This window comes from Drosophila guanche, unplaced genomic scaffold (assembly GCF_900245975.1).
Source record: "Drosophila guanche unplaced genomic scaffold, DGUA_6, whole genome shotgun sequence".
Taxonomy (NCBI): Eukaryota; Metazoa; Arthropoda; class Insecta; order Diptera; family Drosophilidae; genus Drosophila; species Drosophila guanche.
In genome coordinates this window covers 249,295-257,476 of record NW_022995764.1, presented here as the reverse complement: position 1 = coordinate 257,476, position 8,182 = coordinate 249,295, and the positions used below count along the sequence as shown (strand labels likewise).

Sequence of the window (8,182 nt, the reverse complement as noted above, 5' to 3'; positions counted from 1 at the left end):
CTCACACGAACCCTTTAGGGTTTTATGCTCGGATTATAATTCCCTCTACCACATTATATCCTCAACTAACTCCCTTCCTCTTCTTAAATCTCTTATACTAGCCTACCTCTCCCGTAGTTAGTTTCATTTTAGTTTTGTCTTGTCTCTGATTTTGGTAATTTCTGCTTGCTTAGCTTAGTCTAGTTATGATTAGATCTAATTTTCCTCGAATATTAGCCTAACATCTATCTTTCCTGCATGCTCGAAGCTCGAAATTTTTCTCGAAGCAATTGCTGACTATCGGTAATGGCCGTGTTCCTGTTGACAAATCGAGCGGTTTGATTTAATTTCCTCAAAATTTTTGCAATTTCGTATCATCAAAAGACGAGCTTATCAACAACGTATTCCCGGATATCATTGCTAACACAAAAATACTAAATGGTTAAGTGAGCGAGCAATTTTGGACGCTAAAAATAAAGATGTAGATGACCTCAATCTTATAATTCAAAATCAAATCGTAGGTACTCTATATTCATTCAAATCTATCGACTGTGTAACAAACGAAGAAGAAGCCACTGATTATCCAACTGAATTTGTAATTGGTTTACCACCGCACAATTTAAAACTTGAAGTTGGCTCGGTAGTCATCATGCTTAGAAATTTAAACCAACCAAAACTGTGCAATGGAACGCGTTTGGTGATAAGAAAACTGATGAGCAATGTGATTCACGCGTCGATACTTAAAGGAAAATTTAAAGGTGAGGAAATTTGTATTCCAAGGATTCCTATGATCCCAACGGATATGCCCTTTGAGTTTAAACGAATTCAATTCCCGATTCGTGTTGCCTTCGCCATGACGATCAACAAATCACAGGGCCAATCCTTGACTATTTGTGGCCTCAATCTAGAACGTGTCGGCAAACCATCCGCTTTATTTGTTCTTGCGCCTGACCAAAAAACAAAGAATGTCGTTTACCACAAAGTGCTTGAATGAAAATCCTATTACCATCGCATTGGATCATTGCAACCTATAGAAGATGCACAGCATAAATTTTTGCAATATGGGCAATATGGAAGAACAACTTGGCAGGCGTCAAGGGATCAACACAGCAACGAAGAGAGCTATTCTCCAAGATCTACAGCAAATACTTCATGAACATCATGCATTGGTCAGGCTGTTCAAGACTGCATTAGAGCGCATGCCAAGTGATTGCAATTCGGTCTAGTCAATTAAATACATTTGCAATATGTCACGAAAGGGAGCGACATGGCGGTTTTTGGTATCCAAACATCCAATACCAACGATGAAATCACGCACTATCAAGTTGGGACTTTGTTGTTTCTTTCTATATAAACATATTATTTTGTATCATTGTTTTACGTTCATCAAAGCCTAAATTAGTTCAGCTAAAAAGTAACACGACATTCATTGACTGTTAGGCGGTGCGAAGTTCGCCGGGTCAGCTAGTCACATAATAAAACAATAATGCTGACTTATATGTAATAGAAAATGCCGTTGATTTGTGTCTTTTCATCAGGGAAATGACCCAAAACAGACCAGATAGAGAGCTCTAAGGGGTTTTAAAACACTGACTATTATGCAATGTTTTCTCTTGCTCAGTCCCCAGGTATGAACCATAGGGAAAATCTTTGAGGAACAGTTAAGGAATATGTTTCTAATACGTAATCAAAGAAAAGGCTTCAAATTTTGGGGTCCTGCCAGATTTGTGGAGATGAATCCCCCAGGAAAGATGCGAACATAAGGTTACATCTTATGACAGGACTCTGAGTCCTTTATTTTTGCTGCCAAAAGTTTTAAAACAAATTATTAACCTTTGAATACAATTAAAGTAAACTATATTAATCACAAAATTGGGAAATTTTCTTATGAATTTAAAGTTCTTTGAGCTCTTATGAAATTGGTGCTATTTTTGTTGACGCCTAAATACCAGAATAATTCCTTTTCCTTTCAAATATGTCCAACTGAAGCCTTCAAAGCATACCAATTCCCTCGGATAAGTTGAATTAAGCCTCAAAGTTAAAAAATAGTTTTAAAAACCTTCATAAGAACCATTGTTTTAACAAAATATCTAAAAAAAACGCCGCAGCTTTATATTTTCCCTTAATTCTATTGAAAAGAAGTAAATATGTATGTACGCAGGAACATAAAGAGGAATATTCAAAGGAAGATTGAAAGCTCTATAAATTGATCCACAAACTTATTCTTTTTCTATCGGAATTACGCAGAAAATCTCTAGTGATTGATTTTCCGTCCCTTCACCGATCTTTCGGCGTTCTTTTTTTTTTGTGACTCAGCGACTACCGAATGCCCGATCGAATCTTTTGCAAAACAAACTACTGTTCGAATATCACACATTTCATATCGAATTTCATACACCATTCAATTTTTTTGAGAAGCTTCTGTCTTGCCCTTAAAGTTCCACGGAGGCTTTTTTGGTGAATTCAGTGAACCAAATTAAGTCCCTAACCGAACCAAAACGAACCGCAAACATCTGTGTGGTGTTGTGGGAAAGCAAATTTAAAATGCCGCCACATAGAGAAAGACAAAAATACAACAAGAAAAACAATAAAATTAGTAGAAAGAGTGAAAGGCAAATCAGATGATGATGATGAAGTGTTCATTAATACCCAAGAATCTTCATCTCCGGTCCGAAAGCCCACGGAGACTTGGAGTTTTTGAGTCCTGCGTCTCGACTCTTGTCTTCCAGACGAACTGACATTCAAATTAAATTGGATTAACAGAGCGTTGTTCCCTTGTCAAGAAAAGAAAAGCAACAAAAACAGCACAAACAAATTTCAGCCCCAAACACACACAAAAAACACAAAACCTCTAAGAAACGAGAAGGGACGTGTGAGACGCTTCTTACGCGTCACAACTTTCATACCCGGCACTCAGTACTAAATCTGCACCTTAGCAGTTTTTTGTCAAATTTAAAATTTTTTCTTTATCTTTTATCTACATCTACAACACTTCTCACACCAACACGCTCCTTTAGCTCGCTCCCCTTCCCTAGACCCACACACTGCAGACTCGCACCAGAGGAGTGGTCGCACACAGCAGAAGCAGAGTGTGAATGAGAGAATGTGTAAAAAACAAATATAAGCTGCGGGACGGGGTGGGTTTAGCCACTACAAATTAATTTCTTCATTCTGGCTATAATAATGATCCAAACGGAAGGGGGCGGAAGGGGGCGTGGCTCATATTTGAAATACAATTGTAACAGTGTGAGCATACAGAAGTCTCTGTGATCTAGGCGCTCATAAGGACGGACGGACGGACGGACGGAGAGACAGACATGGCTCAATCGGCTCGGCTATTGATTCTGATCAAGAATATATATACTTTATGGGGTCGGAAACGTTTCCTTCTGTACGTTACATACAACCGTTATTCACACAAATACAGTATACCCATTTAGTCTTCGAGTATCGGATATAAAAACTGCAGTATCGAATCCAACACGAAACGAGAAGGAACGTGTGAGACTCTTCTTACGCGTCACAACTTTTATACCCGGCACTAAGTATTACATCTGCACCTTAGCGGTTATTTGTAAAATTCTAAATTTTTTCTTCATCTGTCATCTACATCAACAACACTACTCACACCAACACGCTCCTTTAGCTCGACCCATTCCCTAGACCCACACACTGCAGACTCGCGTCAGAGGCAGCGCCCGCACACAAAAAAAAAACAAATATATGCTGCGGGACGGGGTGGGTTAAAGGTCGGCAGAGGAAAAGGCAGAGGGTCGGCAGAGGCAGGGGCCGAGCGAAGCAGAAGCAGAGTGTTAATGAGATAATGTGAAAAGAACAACAGAAGCTGAACAGTTTTTAGTTTTCTTTTATCTTCAAAACTGTAGGTTTGGGAAGGGGACGGGGCTAATTTTTTAAATACACTGGTTTCAGTGTGAGCATACAGCAGTCCGGAGCCAGAATTTGGTGGCTCTAGCTCTTATAGTCTCTGACAACTAGCCGACAAACAAGACGGACGGACGGACAGACAGACATGGCTCTATCGACTCGGCTATTGATGCTGATCAAGAATATATATACTTTATGGGGTCGGAAACGTTTACTTCTGTGCGTTACATACAACCGCTATTCACACAAATACAATATACCCATTTACTCTTCGAGTACCGTGTATAAAAATTGAAGAATTCTGCGGACGACTACGATGACTCTGACAGTGACATATTTTGTGACAGCTGATGGAATATGCTTTGGAGTTGGGTTTCCGTCGCGCTCTTTTTTGGAAGATTCTCGCTGAATGAATGACTGATCCATCATGATGTGGCTCTGAACTGCAGAGCTTTTGCCAGTGTCAACTTTTTTATACTGGGAGCTGATGTGTCGGCACCATTTGATCGCATCGGAACTAATCCTTTTCGCAATGACTTGACAGCAGATGCTGCTGCGCGTTTTCCCTCCTTCTTGCTCTTGCCGCCTGTTGCTTTGGTTCTTAAATTTCGCGGTGCCATCAATCAAGAACTGGATGCTGCTGGATCGTTGCGCTAATTAGTCACTCAGGCATTCAGTCCGAGTCGTCATTCTTTCGGATATCAAATTTACCACAAAAAGCTCTGCTCGATCTGCTCTGTGAAGACTTGTGGCATGTACTTAGTCGCGCTCTAGTGATCAATCAATGACGATTAATGCAAATACAAGGTCAGGCACAATCAACCTCTGCCTCTCTCTCTCTCGATCGATGTCCAGTTGCAATCGCTACACACATCAATCATTCATTAACCGCTCAAGTTGTCAGGTTTTGTCGCTGATTATAAAATCGTTAGTAGAGATCTCTCTCTCTCTCTCTGCTTCTCTCCACTTCTCTTTGCTGTGCTAGTCGCCTGTCGCTTCGATTGCACTTTTGATCCGTACAGTCACTGCAATCATTTAATGCACTCCATGAGCCAGCAGCCAGATCGAAAGAACGCTCGAAAGAGCGTTTCCTCATTGCAATTAGTTTGCTCGCTTCATGGACTAGACCATAAGATAGGCTTAGCTAATTAGTTTGATTATTGAATGGACATTCCAGCGGCATCCGACCTGATATGATGGACAGACAGTCAGTCAGGCAGAGTCTCAGTCGCAGTCACAGTCACCAATTGAAGACCGTATAGTGTTACACGAGATCAAAGTCAATGAGAATTTTCATTTGAGATAAGTGAAGGCTGTGCAAGATGAATCAACTGATTTTCTTCTCATTTTGCATAATATCTTAGTGGGTTGGAAAGCAATGAAGTCGATTTTCAGGACATTCACTGAAGTCTAGATCATTTTCACAACAAAAAGAAGTTTTAGTTTTTTCCTTTAAAATTTATTTCCTTTTTAGCTTCTCTCGGGGGAGTCCCTCTTGGCCTGCCATTCTGTCATGTTTCGCAAATCCCAAAAAGTCAGAGATTTATCTTTTGTCTTGCCATTGTTCGGGGATCCGGATCCTGGCGGATATCATAGCCCCCTGGGCCTCTGTTCATCCAGAATATTGATGCGCTCTCGTTCTCCCCACTGATGCTACACCCGTGGCATTGTTGCGGCCGATGTTGACATTTTTGGCGAGCCACCATTCCACCTTTTGAATGTTGTGCCCCGCTTTGGGTGCCTTGGCTTGGGGAGTAGGTGCCTTTATTTATGTTTATGGCTTATGAGACACGACGACACTGAATTGCATTAGCTAAGGCTCCACCCGGGACCTGCTCCAGATGCTCCGCAAAAAAAATGGCGGGGCCAATGTGATTTTTCAACTGGATGACATTTTGGTATTTGCTAAGCGCGCGCGTTCATGTCTCATCAGCTTGTTAGGGTTTACAGAATTCCCTCAACTTGTGATAGAGGTCCAAGAATTGGTTTCGGGTGGGAAGCTTGCGTGACACGAAGAGGCAAAAGGGAAACGATGGTTGTGAATGTGGCACGAGTATAAGGAAAATCTTTTCAGAACATTATTAATTAATTTTAACAATCAAATCGTTAGGATTTTCGATGCAGGGGATTGTATTTCGAATTGATATCATATGAATAATATCAATTTCATATCGATTACTGATAGAATTCTTAATTTTTTCATCTCTAACAGGAGTTGAATGCTTCATAAAAGTGTTTTTAATATTATATCGTCCATCTTCCGTTATTATTGATATATTTGATCGATGTCGTATTTCCACCGTCTCTAAAAGTTTTTAACGCTTTAGTATTTCATGCTTTACTTTATCTTTGCCCTATAAACACCTTTACACACCCTCCGCGACTGTACTTTTCACGTTGCCATCTCTATCAGCGTAATTCGATAGATTGCGACAAAAAAACCAACGGCCAAGCAGTAGACAGAGAGACAAAGAGTGAGAGAGAGATGTTCATAGCAATTGCTGGTCTCTGGTGGTAGCTGAGTAAGTAGATTCTGCATCTGCCTCTCGTTCAATGCACTACCACAACCACCCGAAGAGGCATACGATCCTCTCGTATCCACAATGACAAGCCGGCAACGTCGTCCCTAGAGGAGCCTCTGGCTCGTCGTTGTTCCTCGCACGCGTGCGCATTTAACGAAATTTATTGGAGTCTTTGCTCTGGAATTTTGGACTTGTGTTCTCTGTCTGTCTGTCACTCGATGTCTGCCCGAGAGCTTCGGGTTTATCCAGCAGGCAGCCAGAAGTCCAGAAGAAGAGCAGGAGCTCCCATTGTTTGATCCGATCGATTCCTGAACCTGAAAACGCATTTGCCAGAGCCACAGAGGCAAAGACTAGAGTTTTATTATCTGTTTTTTTGTGGCTCTCTGTGGCTGCTGCTGACCTGTAAGGAGCTGGCTGTGGTTCGGGCATCCCCGTTGAAGTTTTTTAAATATTTTATCAGTCGTTTTGCAGAGTTTGGTGGAAAACGCTGATAAAGATCGCGCCACTTTTTTGTGGTGCCCCCAGGCCACAAGCTCTTTGGTGACTGCCTGCCTGACTATTCTTTCGCGTAATGAGTTTGTTTCACAGCCTTTCGCGAACCACAAAAAACCACCAGAAAATAAGCGAAGTATTGTCAAGTATTGTCAGGGAGAGTCGTGTGGGACAATGTGATTAGTGGGCGCTAAAGACAGGAATTTTGTGTAAGGAACTACAAAAAAATTAAGTATTGTTTGTATTCTTAAATTGACATTATCTTAATTTTTCTTTTATTTAAAATAAATTGCCAATTTTTAGCTAGATTTGTTTGTACATTTTTAATCTATTTTATGTAATTTTTTTTAGCTCATATCGATGTTGATTTGATGAATATCTTTTTGATTTTTAAACATTATCATTCGAATTTTTTATTACTTTTAAAACGTATCATTTTTTTTTTTGTAATTGATTTGTTATCGATTTATTAATTTGGGAACTTTTTATTCCTATTTAAACTAATTTCTGCAATTTTTGGTAAACTTATGGGCTCATTGTCCTTCTGCTTTGGGGTTGTCTCTTCTTATTCTCCTCTTCTGTCAGCTGGAGCCTATCATTCACATTATTGCCAGTCTGGTCTATCGTTTTCATCTGATCCTGTTTATTTTAGAGTCTTTTTCTGACGGCTACTTTCTTCTACCTCGTTCTTCATTCACTAGTTCATCTCTGCTTCTTTTTCTAATATCTATTTTTTTTCTAATCCTCCGTGTCCCTTTTTTTTTTGGTGCTCTTCCGCCTCCTCAGACACCAACTTCTCGGTCCCGGTTTCTTCAAGAACTTGCTTCTCTTCATTTCTATTACCGTCTAGCACCACTTATTTCTTCTCTTCCTTCGTCTCTTCATCTTTCTCCTCTTGCAATGGTATTGGAATCGATATTTTGGATATTTTCTCCTCAGGGACAATAACATTTCCCCTGGAAATGAGCTCCTCACCCTCCCTATGGAACGCATCACAATCGGAGAGCACTAGATTCCGATCATGACCTGTGCCGCTAAGGATGCCAATCAGGATCAGCTTATCCTTAAGCACCACCCGAATGGTTTTGCCCAGCAGCTGCTTGAGGAACTCCCTTCCCGGCGAGGCTGTGCCCAAGGTGCTGGCCTTATTGGTAAAGGATGTGGCATGGAAAACTCCCTTTTCGTTGGACATTTTAAAGCTTGGAATAAGATTTAGTATTTGATTTTAGGACTTGGCTTATTGTCCAATGGAGAAAGTGAACCCAAAAAGGTTTGGTTTGATTGAGAAACAGTTCCCGCGTAGC

General features: G+C 40.6%; 1 long non-coding RNA gene across 1 annotated transcript in view; it reads right to left on the bottom strand.

Annotated features, from left to right (window-relative positions):
- LOC117591072 overlaps nt 1-1,906 on the bottom strand; it is an 8,750-nt gene extending 6,844 nt beyond the window's left edge. Inside the window, exon 1 of the long non-coding RNA XR_004574348.1 lies at nt 1,452-1,906. This is a non-coding gene — a long non-coding RNA (uncharacterized LOC117591072). The remainder of the gene's footprint in view (nt 1-1,451) is intronic.
- Between the last annotated feature and the right edge of the window lie 6,276 nt (nt 1,907-8,182).